Source organism: Mauremys reevesii, linkage group 7 (assembly GCF_016161935.1).
Source record: "Mauremys reevesii isolate NIE-2019 linkage group 7, ASM1616193v1, whole genome shotgun sequence".
NCBI classification, from domain to species: Eukaryota; Metazoa; Chordata; order Testudines; family Geoemydidae; genus Mauremys; species Mauremys reevesii.
This window is the reverse complement of record NC_052629.1, coordinates 58,732,405-58,750,252: the sequence shown is the minus strand read 5'-3', so window position 1 is coordinate 58,750,252 and position 17,848 is coordinate 58,732,405. Positions and strand designations below refer to the sequence as shown.

The following is a 17,848-nucleotide window of genomic DNA, read 5'->3' as shown; positions in this document are numbered from 1 at the left end:
TTTTCTGTTTATTCCCCTCAGGCTCTTGTGAATTCTCACTTTATTTTGTGGCAGAAATTGGTAAGGCAGGAGAGTGATCTGAAATGATTTTATGGAGGAAGCAAAGAATTTGGAAGCCAAGTTTCTTTCCTCACTTCCAATGTGGATTTGGAAACATTTTCAAAGGAGGCTAAAGATGAGCTATACGTATGCCAGTCCCTTTTAAAAGATTGCTTGGCTTCTTTGTTCAATAAATACAAAACCCTAATAAACAACACTGAAAAGGCTGGTGTTCTCTGGCAACTGCTGTGTTTGAAGCTAGACGTGGCTTGTTTTGTGAATGTGTAATATTTTTAGTTTGAGATACAAACACACACCCTGATATAACCACCGTACTCTTTTCCATTTACTTTAAAACCTAAGGGGTCTAAGGTCCAGAATTCTTAAGGCATTAAGGTGTTGCTATGTTGAACATTGCAATGCTTAACTGATTTAGGAGCCTAAATGTTGATGGAATTTAGACCCCCCAAGTGCCTAAATCCCTTTTGAAATGAGATTTAGCTCCTATATCATGTAGAGTCGGGACACTGAGCACAGCAGCGCCTACATACTTTTAAAAATCTGGGTCTCAACCCTTACAATTAATGTATATTGGCCTTGCCCACACATGCAGATGAGTAACTTAAGTTTCACGTACAGTACACCTAGATACTTGCATTAGTAAAGATATGTGCTTAAGTGTTTGCAGGCTTGTGCCCTAAAGGTTTCATGCCAGGAAGTAAGATCAGATTTGTCATTTATGTCTTGAAAACAAATGTGGCTTAAACAATACACCTCTACCCCGCTATGATGCGACCCAATATAACACGGGTTCGCATATAACGCGGTAGAAGCGGGCTCCGGCGGCGCTTTAAAGGGTCCGAGGCTCCGGCTGCTGCGGACTGTAGCTGTAGCCCCGGGCTCTTTACATCACCGCTGCAGCCCTGCCACTGCTACCCCGATATAACAGCGTTTCACCTATAACGCGGTAGGGATTTTTGGCTCCCCATGACCATGTTATATCGGGGTAGAAGTGTACTTGTAAGTGAATGAGGTTTGAAAATGTTTTGAGGTGTTTTTTTTCCCCCATGTTGATAATGCTTAAATCTTCCTGCCCCAGTGTTAAGAAAATTTAACGATTGAGGGATGTTCCAAATGTTATTGGTTTTTCATTGCTATTTTTGAGTGACTAGGGTGAGGAACTTCAAGAGATCAGTTCAACAGCTGGAGTTCTCCACCTATGTCTTTCTGCCACATCCATGGATCAGGACAGCATCAGGTGATTAGCAGGCAATTGGAACAAACTCCCCTTTTCAGTTGTGGCTCCCACTGTACTTAAGAGAGAGTGGGGGAGAGGCTAAGTATTTGTGAGATTCTTAATTTAATTGGAATCGTTTGCACAGAGCTGAAAAGTCCCAGGGACAGCCTCAGCCTGAAAGCAGCCTTTAAATTTGTGTGTGCTTGTATATTTGTGTGTTGTGGCATCTATAGAGAAGGATATAATTAGAGAGAGTGTAGCTTGGCACTTACAAATTTGCAGCGCTGCAGCAGGGTGTGAAAACACACCCTCTGCAGCGCTGCAAATTGCGGCGCTACAAAGCGCCAGTGTAGTCAAAGCCCCAGCGCTGGGAGCTGCGCTCCCAGCGCTGTCCGTTATTCCCCACAGGGAGGTGGAGTACGGACAGCGCTGGGAGAGTTTACGGACAGCGCTGGGAGAGTTTTCTCCCAGCGCTGGCGCTTTGACTACACTTAGCGCTTCAAAGCGCTGCCGCGGCAGCGCTTTGAAGTTTAAGTGTAGCCATAGCCAGAGATGGAGGAAAAGGGAGTGTAAGTGTGTGTGAGAGAAATTTCATTCGTAAAGAATACAGTATAAAGATTAAAAGCTAGGCTAGCTTTTAGTTGGCTACTTTTATCCCTAAACAACTGCAGGTTTAATTTTAGACTGATTTTTTTCCCCCTAAAGGTTGTTAGTTGGAGGGTGAGGGGTTTAATACAGATGTAAATGTCGGTTTGGTGAAAAAATAGTTTGAGCGTCATACAACTTTGAATGGCATGTGGTTCTCTATTTAGCATACTATTTAAAAGCTGATTTTGTTTTTTAACCTGGATAGCAGACTACTGAGTAGAAACTAATTGTTTTCTTAGGGGCCATTGTTCCATAGGTTCAATTCTGTACACTTCTTGAAATACGCACTGATATGATCAGACCAAACTTTTCTAAGGGTGATAATGGGATTACACAAATGTGACTGACCAATATCTGAATACCACATGGTTTTACACTCTAGCTGTCTGTCCATACCTTAATATGATGGTATGAGCCAAAGCCTGGTTTTTCTTTTTGCTTCTAGAGGTGTAGATCAAGAGCCTTCATTTGTTATTTGTAATTTGGTTTTTGTGTTTTTTATCATCTTTTAAAATGTAAATAATGGTTGACTACAGAAATGGGAGCCATCAGGCACCCTCCTTCTGTAACTTGATGATTAACATTTTTTACGTGAGTGTTGTAGTTTTAGGTTGTGTCGTTTGCATAGTGTTTGAAAGAGTGAATGTACTGGTGTTGTCTAGTGATTAAAGCAGACAACTAGGTGTCAAGAATCCAGAACTGATGACCTCCAATATTAATCCATTATGAACCAGGCTGCCGAAAATCATAAGGCTGTAAATAATTCACTTGGGGTTCATTTTATTTGCCTTCTTGTTTTTGTTCCTTTAGGATTCATGCCTACAAGTTTTTCTCCACAACCATCAGTACTAGAAATGTCCTTTTCCCCTCTTTTAAAATGAAAGCAGAGATTTTCATTATTGCTTGAGTCCACTATCTCACACTTTGCCTCAGTTTACTGTCTCTAAAATATTTATTTATGAACAATTTATGAAATTGGGGGCCTAATTTTCAAAAGTACAAAACACCTGCAGCTTCCACTGAATTAAGTGGCAGCTGTGGAGGCTTGGTACCTTTTGAAACTCAAATTCTTGATGTGTAGAAAATGCTTCCTCAGATGGGAGGATCTCTATATGAGGAAATAATGTAGTTCAGGCCCCACCCGCATTAGTCTGTAATAGCCTGAATCTGTTGTCTTCTAGGACATGTTGGAAAGTCCATCTATTTGAACTGGGGAAGAATAGTGAGGGAATAGTAAATGGTGAGTGGGGTTGTTTTTTGTTGGTTTACCTTTTGCTTGGTCATTTTGGGCAAGGGCGGGAGAAGAGAGAGGGTGAAGTGAAAATGCTGGATTTGTAACATATATATTGCATATATATTGCATTTTTAAATATCTGTCAAGGGCTCTGAGAGTCTGAGCTGTAGAAATGTTTACCTTTATTTAACAAATCCACATAAATCCATAGTGCTGCTAGATACAAATACTGTTGGAGGTATTTAATTGCTTGTGTGTGTGTGAAGGAGAGAGAGAGAGATAGAACTTTATCTCTGTCGGTCAAGTCCACTTTAATTGCTATGATCCGTGCATCGTTCCAACATCTAAATGCAGCTTGTGAATCGGTTTGATTAAAATTGCATCTCTGGGTGTACGCTCTAAATACCTTAGGTACTTCACCTACAAACCAACTGTAGAATTGCTGGTAAGAATGACAGCTGCAGGCAATAAATGAGGACAGTAATAGAAGTCTCAATGCTAGAACATCATAAATCATGAGGAGAGAGCAGTATGTGTGCTGACAAATCAACGAGCAGCTGCAAACAGCACTTTCCAGGTAAGAATTATTGCACTGGCTTCTGATAAGTACTCAGAATACATCTCTAGCCCTTATATGTGGATGACTTCCCTGCTGCATTGCTAGGCACGGTCATGTAATCAATAGAATTCTGGTAGTTTGACTTGGTGTGGTAACTGTTTTGCAGGGTGTCATATACATACTGTACTATGGACTTTCATTTTCATCCAAGGCATATTCAAGTGTGAGCTTTCTTTTTCTATGAGGAAAGTCCTAATGCCTTTCCATCAGAGACGTTATTTTACTTAATTTCCTAAGAGACTTTGGAGAACAGTTCTTGACAGCTGGAGAGAATGGATTGTTTTCCACTGTTTTAAAACCAATTTACTTTGTTAGCTCATGGGGGTGGGGGAGGAAGAGGAGAGAGAGTGCACACATGAGTGTTATTTATTTATTTATTTTTGCATTGGTAGAAAAAGATGAAAATGCAGCCATGTAGGCAAATGAAATGGCAATATGCATCCCATAGAAAGCCAGTGTGTATTCTACTGTTAAAAAAACCTAAAACTATTGTGTGTGTGAAGTGTGTGTGTGATGGTGTAAAACAGTTGTCTGTCAAAGGATTACGTGACTAGAATGTCTCTTTTGAACCCCACAAACTGTAGCATCAAAATGCATGTCCAATATAAAACAATCTTTAATTAAGTTACACACAGAGATTACATACATAAGTTACATACTGGATTAAAGTGCCAGAACATGACTTAACATACAGATGTTTATATTTAAATTAAATCTAAATCTCCCGATTTGTTGTCAATTAATTTATTTTCATCTTGCCACATCATAGGTTTAAGATTTAGCCCAGATCCGTGGTGCCCAAAAGTTACTTTACTGCTGTCTCATTTTAGTACCTATTTACAATGAGCTTGATCTTGGTCTAATTCTGAGACCTATATGTCCACATTTTAAAAAAAATAATTAGAATTGTTACTTACCAATAACCTTGATAGAGATCTCAGCAGACTAATGATCTGTATTCACGCTTAGGGGCCTTGCCTTCACTAGGAAAAAGGGTGCTAACATATTAACTAACATCTGTTAAAATCCTAATGTAGACAAGGCAAATTGTAGATTTAACTTGTTCGCTGTCTGAGGGAAACAGTAGGCTCCCAACCCCTAAGATTGACCTCAACCAGCTCAGACTGTATCAACAACAGTTGCCTTTGTTTGCCTTAAGATTGCTAACAGGTGTTACAAAGCTCTTAGGCCTGGTTTACACCTAAAACACAGGTGAACTAAGCTATGTCATTTAGGGGTCTGAAAAATTCACTGCCCCCAAGAGTAGGATGCCCACTGATGTATGTCTAGAATACAGAACATCATCTCAGTTGCACAAACTTCCGGGATGGCATGAGCCTACCCCAGTCTGCGTTACCTCATATGCATGGTGAGTGCAGGGTCACACCATATAAGGATGCCATTTTGAAGAGAGCACCATGCAGGTCATGGTAGCAAGGGTGGAGCCTGCGCTTTGCAAAATGGCATCTTCAGTGTGTCCATGCTGATACAAGATAAAACCATGTCCGGTTATATATCAGTACCGGACAAGAACAAACCATACAAAAACAAAACTGTCTAGCTTAAAACTAGATGAAGGGGCTGCCTACCTGAGAGAGGAAGATAAGATGATTTAAGCCCTAATATAGACAGCACAAGGTCAATGGAAGAATTCTGCTGTCAACCTAGCTACTGCCTCTTGGAGGTGTGGATTAACTACAGAGACCAAAAAAAAAACCATTCTGTCTCTGTAATAAATGTTTGCATTACTGTGCTACAGTGGCCCAGCTGCTGTGGTGTATGCAGTGTAGATATAGCCAGAATGAACTACCCCTAGATGCAGTCTCCTGACCTCTCAGTCCATACTTCCAAAGAGGGTAGCGGTACAATAATTAAGCGGATGTGAGGATACTTAAATTCTGCTAAACCTGCTCTGGGGCTTCAGGACGCTGGACTGCAGGTCTGTTAAGGAAATCAGATAAAAGGTGCCAGATTGTCTTTATAAATGTTCTTTTTCAGTATTGTAGTGCAAACAATATATCCTAAGAGAAATGTTTCTTTTAAACAGACAGCTTTTAAATCAGACAGAACAATGTGTGCTCAAAACTACAGCTCCCAAGATGCACTTAAAAAAAAAGTCTAGAAATAGCCCTAGTCAGCCTGTAGCCACTTCACACCACTACCAAAGCAAAAATCAAAGGAATATTGTCAAATCTCTGAAGAAGGTAGATTTGGAGGTCTTTAAATCCAGTGTGATAGATTTTCTAGGGAAGAAACACTTTCTTACCCTGTTAGCTTTAGAAAAGAAAAATATGTTAAAGGAAGAAACTTCCAAAAGACTTGCTTTACTTACATATACTATGTAATCATTCATGAGTCGTTGGCTCATGTAAGCCTTGACAAACAGAGGTCATCTTTTCCTAACATCACTCTGGTATAAAGCTCTAAAGAAGGGTAACATTTCAACTTGGTTGTTAGCATCATTATTATTAGGGAGTAAGTAAAAGTCACAGTAAATCTGTGCTAAGAAGCCCTTGCTGCTAACGGAAATCATCAGGGATCAAGAAAAACAAGAACAAAACAAACATAGACAAAGAACTTAACCCTGCCAGTCAGTGAGGCTGGGTGATTGTAGCCAATTCCTGTTCGAAGCCCTTGGTCCAGTTTATGAACTTAGAAGGCTGAAACTCTTTTGATCTTCAGCGAAGTGATTCAGAGAACTGAAATGATGCTGGAAACACTCTGCCTGAAGCCATACCACTTCAGGCTGTGATCTGATCATGCCTCAGAAAGTAGACAGGGTTAGCCTGGCCACTACAAAGGAGAAATCTCCAAAGAACCCCCTCTTCCCTCCATCTGGTGCTGCAGGGCAAGTTGTGTTTGGTTTTTCAGTATGTCATTCTCCCCTTTGTCAGTGCTCAACAAATGCTACACTATGGTACTATAAGATACTGAGTTTAAGGCCTGGTCTGCACAAGGAACTTGTTTCTCGGAGGGGTGGATTTTTTACACCCCTGAGAGATGTAGCTATACTGACTTATCCCCCAATGTAGACAGCGATAGGTCGACAGAACCCCTCCTTGTTGACGTAGTTAGTGTCTACATTGAGGCTATGTCTACATTAGCTTACAGTGACACAGCTTTACTGATACAGCTACACCGCTGTAAGACCTCTCATGTAGCTGCTCTGTGCCAACAGGAGAGAGCTCTCCCGTCAACATAATCCACCCCAACAGGCGACGGTAGCTATGCTGGTGGGAGAATCTCTCTGGCTGACATAGCACTGTGCACACTAATGCTTATGCCGGTGTAATTTATGTCGCTCAGGGGTTGGAATATTCACACCCCTGAGCGACAGGTTTTGCCGACGTAAGTGGTAGTGTAGATGGCCAGAAGTGCTACAGTGGCACAGCTGCAGCATTTTAAGTGTAGATATACCCTTAGATGAGCCATAGAGCCAAGGTCCTGAGCATCCATGGCCATTTAAGATTTCATGACAATTTTGGCAAGTGTAGATTTAGTTAACATAGATTTAGTCATTTAGTTTTCTCTAGAACAACCAGTTCAGTTCCCGTGGTTCAGACAAAGTTGATATTTCCACAGATCCATAATCTTCATGTGAAGCTTATTAAACTTTGGGTTTTGCTACAAAACTGGCAATCCCATCCTGGGACCTTTTTCCCTGAGAAGTTTGGTGGGAGACAGGGCTATGACCTTGAAGCCCCAGGTCCTGACACCTTTGAGGTAGGGTATAGCTAGGGCCCTATCAAATTCACGGTCCATTTTTGTAAATTTCATGGTTATAGCATTTTTTAAATCTTGAATTTCATGGGTTCAGATATTAAAATCTTAAATTTCACGGTGTTGTAACAAAGCATGAATACGTATTTAAAAACAGCAAAATATTAAGATGTAAAAGACCTTAAGACTTAGTGGTGTTTCTCAAACTGGGAGTCCCAACCCAAAAGAGGGTCACAAGGGTATAGTAGAGGGCTCATGCTATTGCCCCCCTTACTTCTGCGCTGCCTTCAGAGCTGGGTATCTGGAGAGGCGCGGCTGCTGGCTGGGTGCCCAGCTCTTTTGGGTCGGGACCCTAGTTTGAATATGTAATATAGGCTAAAAGTATACAAGAGACTAGATTTCATGGTCCGTGACACATTTTTCATGACTGTGAATTTGGCAGGGCCCTAGGTATAGCAGCGGAATAAATCCTCTGTTACAATATATGAACCACACACCGACAGCTGGGACTAGAACCCTGGTTCTCATGCTCCAGAAACAGAGGCTCCTACTCACTGAACTGAAGGAGAACTGCAGTACCAGCAGCTCTCATAGCGTCCCTGTGGGCCAGCCTCTAGTTATGAATGTTGCTCACTCATGCATACAAAACCAGTACAGTGCAGTCAGTTGCTTCTTGGGAGGGACTAGCTGTCAAGTAGGCCAACGGGCAGAATCCCCTAGCTGCTTGCTTGACCAATTCCCTGCTCAATTTTTGAGGCTTTAAAGCTTAGTTGGGGGGGCTGAAGTGCTGCAGGAGGAGTTTGAGGTTTTGGTATTTTGCCCATTGTACAGTTCCTAGCATAATGGATTCCTGGTCCCTTACTGGGTCTTCTAAGCACTGTAGTAATACACATAATAAATAATAATCTCTAGTGTCAACCTAGAAATTAGTGCTGACTAATATCCAATTGATCGTAAATTATCTGCTTATTTAAGTTCCCCAAGAAACACTCAGTGCAATATTCTTTGCTCCCTGATTTTTAATACTGTTGTGTAGTCTACACACTGCTTCTGTGTGTTCTTAAGCAGCTGCCAAGTTTTGCCCTAGAGGTGGTTGCATCCGTTTAGTAGTGGTGGATAAAGTCATTAGGATTACTCTGTGGGTGCTTAGGTAATATATCTGTCATGTGCTTTATAATCCTTGGGAATGAAATATTTCTCTCAATTTTATATAAAACGTGTGTGTGTGTGTGTGAGAGAGAGATTTAAGGGTCTCTTCCCCCACTGATGTGCATAATGGGAGGCACATACATATGTTAAATGGAGAATAGAAATGAATTAAATAAATGTCTTCAACTTCCTAAAGAACAAATAGATGGAACAAATGTGCACAAACTAGGGACTTGGTCCTGCAAATGCTTATGCGCATGCTGAATGTTGGGCACTCTGAGTAGTCTCAGTGAAGTCATTAGAACTAGTTTGTGTTGTGCTTGTACAGCACCTAGCACAATGCAGTCCTGCTCCATGATTGGGAGTGCTAGGCACGTTAGTAATACAAATAATAAATAACAATACATTAATTAACAACAATAAAGTTAAGCATGTGTACAAGTGTTTAGGGATCAGGGCTAGGGCTCATCTCTGTGTACAATTTTTGACTAAAATAGTGCTGCAAACAGAATAACAGTCCTCTCTTTTCAGCCTTTATTATAAAACAACGCAGAAGAATGATCCTGTCACACATTCTCCGTAGCTGCTGTCAGGAAGCCTCCCATACCTCTCATAGAGCCTTGAATTATGCATGCTTCTCAAACTTAACTAACTAATTTATTTTTTACTAATTGCAGCTGGTTGGAAAACACACACACACGAAAACACACACAATTTCCCCCATCATTTTCCATCAAAATTTGGTTTGGACAACATTTTTCTGACCAATTCTGCATGTTTTCCCAGGTGACTAGTTTTTTGGGTGCATTAAATGACATGCTGTAAAAGCGGCCCAAATGTAGTATGCCCTAAGCACTTCCCTTGTGAAAATCAGGCCCCTTTAAGGTAAGTCAAATTGGACACCCCAAAAGAGTATCTCGAGATCATTAGTCACCTTTGAAAATTTAGAGCATACATTTTCTTTCTGCATAGAATTTGTCATTTTTCCTTTCATGATTGGTTGCTTTAATAATAATTCTCAGGAGAAAATTTCATGTTGAAACCCCTCTATTTCAAAAGGATCCGCCTTAGAGATCTGTGTGTTACACACACAAGTGCTGGAAGTACGGGTGCTGGGGGTGCTGCAGTACCCCCGGTCTTGAAGTGGTTTCCATCATATACAGGGTTTACAATTTGGTCAATGTCTCTCAGCACCCCCACTATAAAAATTGTTCCAGCATCCCTGATTACACACATTTGATTAACATTTTTCAGACATGTATCTATTGACAAATATAGATTTGAATTAAGTCAAATCATATTGTTTAAAATATTTAAGCAGAGGACTTCATCTTTAAACTCTCAGAATGTGTCATCAGAACCCCTTTTTATATGAAAACTTTTTTCCTATCAAAGGGAATGTAATTTGTAGATGCTGAAATCTGTAATTATTACGAAATCTTACTTTTGAGGATTCACTTTACTATTGTTTGTATAACACAAAGTAGGAAATTCATTTAAAGTGGCACTTAGAATTAAAATTATTAATAATTTTTGTTAACTGACTAGATTTCAGGTTGGTATCTCTTTAATACTGTAAATGAGTTATTAATGGCACAGGTAAAAAAATTAGTTTCAAGTATTTCATTTACTACTGAGTTACAATACCAATTTGTATGGCTTTATAGTCATACTTTCCCCCTTAAAAAAAAAAGTGTTTCTTTCCCATTTGTATGTATAAGACACAAACAGAGGAAACTGACATATGAAATGGCAAAACTGACTCTACAGAGCGCTGTCAAATGCACAATATATTACCAGGCCCTGATCCCACAATGGGAGTTGGGACTACTCAGTATGTAAAGTTAAGCACCATGCACCATAAGTCCTTGGAGGATTTGAGCCGTACATATTTACAAAGTTAAACAAATATGTATATATACTCTTTTTCTGGAAACAGTGGACCCAGCCTATAAAAGATTATTACTGGATGGAGTGAGAAAAGAGTGTCTCGGGGTTAAGGCACTGAATTGGGATTCCAGTTGTCTGTGTTCAATTCTGTGCTGCACTACAGACGTGGGTGAATCACTTAAACTCTCTCTAATTTGGTGTCCTGCCTATAAAAAGGAAAACAGCAGTCCCATCCTCTGACTTCTCTATCTGGAGCAGGGATTGCCTTCCTACATTTTTTGTACAGCACCAAGCACAATGGAGCATCAATCTCAGTTGGGGCCTCAAGGTATTATTGTAAAATAACTCTTTATGAATTATCTCAATTCAGTCAATTTAGAACCAAGGATACTCGGGTGCCCTGGGTTTGAAGGAAAGGCTTGTGTGGTAACTGCTTCTGTGGGTAGTTCTTAAGTGTTATTGTTATGTGTTTTGAGAAAAGCTGTCAGTACATGAAAGCCTGAGAGTCCAGCAGCCATTTGCTGATGTTACACTGATTTTAGATCCCTCACTTTGCTTCCTTCCTTGGGGGATTGGTAAGCAAATTATAACATCAACTAGTGTGCTATGTAGGCAACTGCCCACCCGGGAGAGGGATGGTGGGAGAACACTTGGATTCCAGATTGGATTCCCATTATGCATTTCTGCGTGTACTTTACAAGTCTGTGGACAAACAGTGGTTAAGACTCAGATGAAGATGCATGCTCTTCGCAGGAGGGAGAGGGGGAAATTGGAGAAACATGGGTGTTTCTCTTTACCTAAGCTTATAGAGATGCAGCATTGTGTGTTCCACCAGAGCTGATGGGGAGAGTTGCGGAGGAAGGGAGTGAGGGAGAGGAGGGAATGGTGGCAGGCTTGATTACAAGTTTCCAAACGTCAGTTCAAATCAGTGCTTTCTATGTAGAGACTATGTCTACAATGGGAATTCTGCAGAGAGAGGTTGTGTGTGTGTGTGTGTGTGTGTGTGTGTGTGTGTGTGTGTGTGTTTTCCTGCAAGTATGAAATCAGACTGAATTTTTTCAAAAACCTGCTTAATGAAGAGTAATTTTACACAGTCGTGGTTGAACCAGATGACTTCCAATGTGTCCTCAAGCCCAGGGTTGCTGTAAACACCAAGCTGCTTCTTAAAATCATTCTGTATACTAGAATCTTAATGTTCACACTTTTATTTTTCTTTTGCAAGGAAGATGCCCTTGGCGGTTATTGACCTGTTTACAGTCTCTGGTGTGGTTTGTGGAGGAAGCGGGCATTATCCATGTTGAGTCCATACATTCAGATAAAGGAAACAGATGCTTGACACTAGTTTTGAGAAGCCGCTGAAGGAGGTGGTATAAATGGACCATGAATCCAGGGGAGAATTGATCTGGGGTGGGGATGGCAGGGGTGCTGGAACAATTTGTATAGTGGGGGTGCTGAGAGTCATTGAACGAAACTATAAACCCTGTATATGATGTGAACCACTTCAAACCAGTTCCAGCACCTATTGGGGTGTGGAAGGGGGTGTTCTTTACATGATGATGCCCCACCAGAAAAGAGGGGGGGGCGGGGAGATCCGCTTGGCTTGTGTGGCTTTTAGGCTGGGCTTTGAAGCCCTGGATGGGCTGCTGGCGCTAGCAGCTACAGCAAGCGTCTGGGGCTTGATGTAACTGGCAAAGGGGCTGGAGCGTGTGTCTCGCCCCCCCACCCCCCCCACAGGGGGAGCCTGGGATTGCTGATGGAAACATGATTAGCATCAGCTGGGTTCCCGCAGCCAGCTGTGATGTGCCCTAGAGCTAGGGGAGCCCAGGGGGTGAAAGATGGGGAGGAGGCTGGAAAAGGGATGGGGATGGGGGGAGGGGAAGGAGAGCGAGCCTCTTAAGGGGCGATTCAGTTCCTTGTGATCTGTGCAAGGCAGAGGGATTAATGGGAGGAGAAATGGCATCGCCAAAGCTGCAGCGACCCCTTGCTCTGTGGCTGAAGATCAGGTCCATCTGGGGCCCTGCGATCTGCTCTGCTTGTGGATTAAGGTTGTGAAGCCTAGTGCAGCTGACAGAAATTCAATGCAGGCAGAGAAGAGCAGCTGGTCTCTAGCCAGTGTGTTTTAAATGCTTTTTTTTTTTTTTTTTTTTTTTGCTGCACAGCTGGAAGCTGAATGAGTTTGCTTCAGTGGAAGAAAACTCAGCCCTTGGTGCTTGTATAAACACAGTCTGAGAGACAACAGCCTTGACAAAGAAACTGAAATGTGACTTGCACATCAGAAGTACAGTGTGAGGGAGAACTGTATTTATACAAGTTGGTAAAGTTTTATGTTTTTGTTGTGTTTCAGTGAAAGACGTTGGCTCTATTCTATGGACTAGAGTGGCAGGAATAAACAGTGTAAGACCGTGTATGTATCTTTGGCCCAGGGTATCTAATGCAAGCCTTGAATCATTGGTAGCTGGCATTTGGTGGTAAAAGTAATGCAAACAATGCCAGAGGCTCTGAGCTGTGTTGTGGCTGTATTGCACTTACTGGCCAGGGAAGCATTTAGGACTTAATCTATGAATAGTGTGTGCTCTGTTTTGCCTCTTTTGTGCAGTACAAGTATTACAGTAATGTTCATCTACAATTGAATGGATAAAACATTGATCTTCAAATCCCATTAAGTATTAATTTTTGTGGGGGATGGGCATTGGTAGTATTTTACTTAGGAATATAGAATATAGATATCTTTTATTTTTGAATTGCAGCATTTTTGTGATCAACAAACAATTCAGTGTTTTGATTTCCTCCCCCTCTCCCATTAGGTTAAAAAGCAATTACTCAGTACAGCTTTCATGCATTATTGGGTTTTCCTTTCTTTCCCCCTGTTGATCAGGATTGTGTGTGTGGGGGGGAATCGTTACATAGGTTGGTAGAGCACTTCCTTTTGTGTATGCTTTTAGCTGTAAAAAGGGTGGTTGAGAGGTTGTACCACGTGAGTGGTAATTTTATTTATGTTGGTCTCCTTTCAAACTGTCACAGTAAATCTATTTTACTTGTCACTTTGTAAATCATTACACAGGATTAAACCTTTTACCAGCTTTTAAGAATTCTGCAATCATTTTAAGCACCTTCTCTTCCCTCCCCTTTCCCCCTTCCCCAGTTCTGTTGAGTGTCTAGTGCTCTTATTAGAAATCCTGACTCTTCACCCCATCTTGAAAAAGATATATTAGAATTAGAAAAAGTACAGAGAAGGGCAACCAAAATGATTAGGGGTATGGACTAGGGATGTAAAATATTAAACGGTTAAATAGTTAACCGATAAGTATTAATCTTACCGTTAATATATTGCAGTTAACGTTTAAAGCAGATTGGTAAAATGATTTCATGACACTATAATACCTAATGTGCACATTAAAAACGTTGCAGCAATACCGGGGGGCGCTGGAGCTTGCAGCGCTCTCTCGCAGCTCAGGGCACCGCAGCATCAGCCCCTGCCCGGTGGAGAGGGCACTGCTGGGGGGCAGCCCCGCAACACCCCCCTCCCCACCTTCCCCTGGCTCTGCTTCTCTCTTGCAGCTGGCTGCAGCAATGGGTCTTCCTGGGAACTACTGGCTCTGCCAGAACACTTGGCTCTGCCCTGGGACCGCTGCTCTCCCGGCAGCGATCCAACGAACAACTGCACTAGGCAGCGCCTAGTAACTGGGAGGGTGAGGGGTGGGATCAGAGCAAGGTGCGCAGTGCCCAGCCATGCACACGAAAACCATGCCCCAGCCCACTGTACTCCACCTCCGAGGAGAGACAGCAAGGTGGGCCCTTCCTCCCAAGCCAGGGGTAGATTGTGAACTTGTTACCGATTAAATGGTTAACCAATATAATTTTAATAGTTTAAATGGGTACTTTTTAAAAGGATATTCACATCCCTAGTATGGAACAGCTTCCATCTGAAGAGAGATTAAAAATACTGGGACTGTTCATTTTAGAAAAGAGACGACTAAGGGGGGATCTGATATAATTACAGAAAATCATGACTGGTGTGGAGAAGGTGAATAAGGAAGTGTTATTTTACTCCTTCACATAACACGTGAACCAGGGGTCACCCAATGAAATTAATAGGCAGCAGGTTTAAAACAAACATGAGGAAGTACTTCTTCAGACAACGCACAGTCAACTGGTGGAACTCTTTGCCTGGGGATGTTGTGAAGGCCAAAACTATAACTGGGTTAAAAAAGAATGAGAGAAGTTCATGGAGCACAGGTCCTTCAGTGGCTGCTATTATCCAAGACAGTCAGGGACACAACCCCATGCCCTGGGTGTCCCTAAGCCTCTGACTGCCAAAAGCTGGGACTGAATGATGGGGAATGGATCACTTGACAGATTGCTTGTTGTGCTCATTCCTTCTGAAGCATTTGGCTTTGGCCACTGTTGGAAGATAGGATATGGGGCTAGGTGGGCAATTGGGTTAAACCAGTAGGGTGGTTCTTATGACTATTCAGATAATATTGTACACGATTAGGAGGAAAATACTTTGTCTTCAGAATGTAACTGACATTTTCAAAGGCGAAGCTGGAACAAAGCAGAATTTGAACTGTGCAAAGATTTTAAAAGTTAAATAATATTTTGAATGTTATAGTTCTAATGTTTTTCCTATTGTCATGGGAGACTTGGATCAGGTCCCAGGATTGTGATTAACTTTGCCAACACTCTTGGGCCTTATTTAGTACCACTGAGGAGTTCAAAATATGAAACTGTTCTGGCTAATTCTCTTCCCCCAAGAAGACATGACCAATGTAGGATAAAGGCTCTTTACTCTCAAATAAAGAACAACTACTATGGGTTTTTCTTTTATATATGTTCCAGTTCTATTTTTAATAGATGCTAATGAAACTTATCTTGTGCTATACAGCGTGGCAAGCTCTTCACTGACCACCTTTCCATGTGAGGGGATTATCTGGAGCTAGTTTGAGATGTTTTAATTAATTCTATCATCATTGGGTTGGAAAAGTGAATATAACAACGAAAGTGTGGCTTGGGGTGAATGTAAATTGTTAGGCATGGAACACATGTTTTAGGTTTTCTGAAAGTAAATAATTTCATAGAATGGGTATAAATAGTCAGAGGTCAAAACTAGGCCTTTAATAATAAAAATAAATCAACAAAAATCATGTGTGCTTCTGAATGCCATCGCTAATAAAAATTGTGGTGCCTGAGGACCAAAAACAAGGTAGGCTATGTTCACTTTTTTTTCTTTTGAAGCTTATTTCTTTAATGTAGTGGTAAGTAAGGGCCTGATCCTGCAAACATTTAAGTTTATGCACAATTTGCTAATGCAAGTCATCCTATTGATAACAAATTTTACTAATGTAGGGCCTAATGCTGATGTGGAGTTTTAAAAATTCCAATGGAAAGGGGTTTTTTGTTTTTGTTTTTAAAACCAAGTGAAGAAACATTACAAACCAATATGAAACTGACTTGTTTGTTTTTCCATTGCCTGAACTTAAAGAAGCTTGGGCCGAGGGACATACTGACCACCGCTTCCAGCAGCTCCCATTGGCCTGCAGCCAGTGGAAGCCGCGAGCGTCTGGACCTGTGGATGGGGCAGGTAAACAAACCGGCCCGGCCTGCCAGGGGCTTTCCCTACACAAGCGGCGACCCCAGTTTGAGAAACACTGCTTTAAAGCTTAAATTATAAGGAGTAATTAAAAGGGGAGAAAATGCTCTTAGTACATGAATTCTGTAAATGCTTTAAATGTATGTGTAACATTACTGATGTGACTAGTTCAGTAGAATTCAGTGAGACTACTCTCACAAAATAAACATTTTCTTGCATCTTTCAAAGACCAGGGTCTAGAGTTATTTAGCTTTTTTCTCTTATGTCAGTTATTTGACATAAGATGTCATTAATGTGATGTCATTTATGTGACATCAGATTATCTGCATATGGTTGTCATGACAGCATTTGAACTTGTAACTTTAAGGATGTAAGTCTAAGGCTTTTATTGGTTTATGAAGTCTCTTAGGGCTCATTTTCCATTTATATATCCTTCCTGTTCCTTCCCTAGAGGCCTATTATTATTATAATATGTAATGATAGCTTATCAGACCAGATTATCCCGGTGTAACTTGCTTTTAATATGTTAACTTTTAAGTGAACTTGGTGGTTGAGTTGAAAGCAAAGCACATAACCGCATTTCAGCCAGTTCTCTGGCAAATAAACTTCCCCTTTCCAACTTCCAATAGGATACATCCATTTCCTAGATGGTAATGTGAGTGTATGGCAAATACATAATAAAAGGTGTGTTACATAGCTTCCTTTTGGACCTGATAAAAATGCAGTAAATCAAGCATGTCAGGGAAACAGAAAACTAATCAGATGCTAAAGAGATGGTATGACTATTAAGTACTTTACACTTAAGCAGTCTTTTTTTTTTTTTTAAATAGTCCAAAACATTAGTTACCATGTCTGTCTCCATGCAAGCTGTATGGGGAGAAAAAAGTCCCAGTTTAGGGTGATCTTTATCAGCTTGCATGTGCTAGTGTTTGACCTATAGAATAAGTCAGTTTGCATTTTGGAAAACTGCTAAATCTGAAAGCCACACAGAGTCAGCAGCGTGTACAAATAAATAGCATAAGCAAAGCGTGTCATTTTGGTTCTTGATACTAAATATAGAATTTGAGGATAGACTGTACATCCAATGTGCCCTCTTAAACACATTGGACACAATTGGGTAACAGATTGTAATTGAAATGCCTAAGTTACTTGTTTTTTCAGGCTTTCATTTTTAGTGCCTAGAGTTGGTTGTACTCAGTAAGTCAAGAATAAACCTGTAAATGCATGTTGGGTGTCTGCTGAACTGTTTGTTACCAACTGAGTGGAGTATCCATTAGAGTTGCACACTTTCGGGCCGTTACAAGTATTGCAAAACAATTGTGAATTTTTTTAGACAATTGGTGTATTAAGTGATTTTAAAAATGTAAGATGGGCCAAAATCCTCAGAGGTACATTTAGGTTTATCCAAATGTGGTGGCTCAAGTTCATATCTAGTACCATGGAAACAATACTGGGAAATTCTGCTTTCAGGACCTTCCTTATCTCTCCCCTCCACACCCCCCGTGCACCCCACCCCACGAAAAGAGGTGAAATATTCCCCATGCATTCCTTTATACAGACTGCTTTCTCTATAGGGAGTCCCAGCATATTAAGTTACTCTGTTTAACAGGAGTGAATACAAGGGAATAAAAATCCCATTCAATAGGAAAACTCAATCTCCCTTTGAAAACTTTCCCCGGTTATCAGTGAACATCAGCCAAAGAACCTTCATCGTATCTATGA

General features: G+C 41.0%; 1 protein-coding gene across 12 annotated transcripts in view; it reads left to right on the top strand.

The window, feature by feature from the left end:
- ZMIZ1 (zinc finger MIZ-type containing 1) overlaps positions 1-17,848 on the top strand; it is a 486,685-nt gene that overhangs the window by 15,997 nt on the left and 452,840 nt on the right. The window contains exons 1-3 of one of the 12 annotated variants that reach the window (XM_039547298.1): positions 3,606-3,735; positions 11,759-11,900; positions 12,696-12,846. The exons of the other annotated variants lie outside the window; for them this stretch is intronic. The gene's annotated coding sequence lies outside the window, so the exon portion shown is untranslated. Of the gene's footprint in view, positions 1-3,605; positions 3,736-11,758; positions 11,901-12,695; positions 12,847-17,848 lie in introns of those variants that run through there. 12 annotated transcript variants of the gene reach the window in all.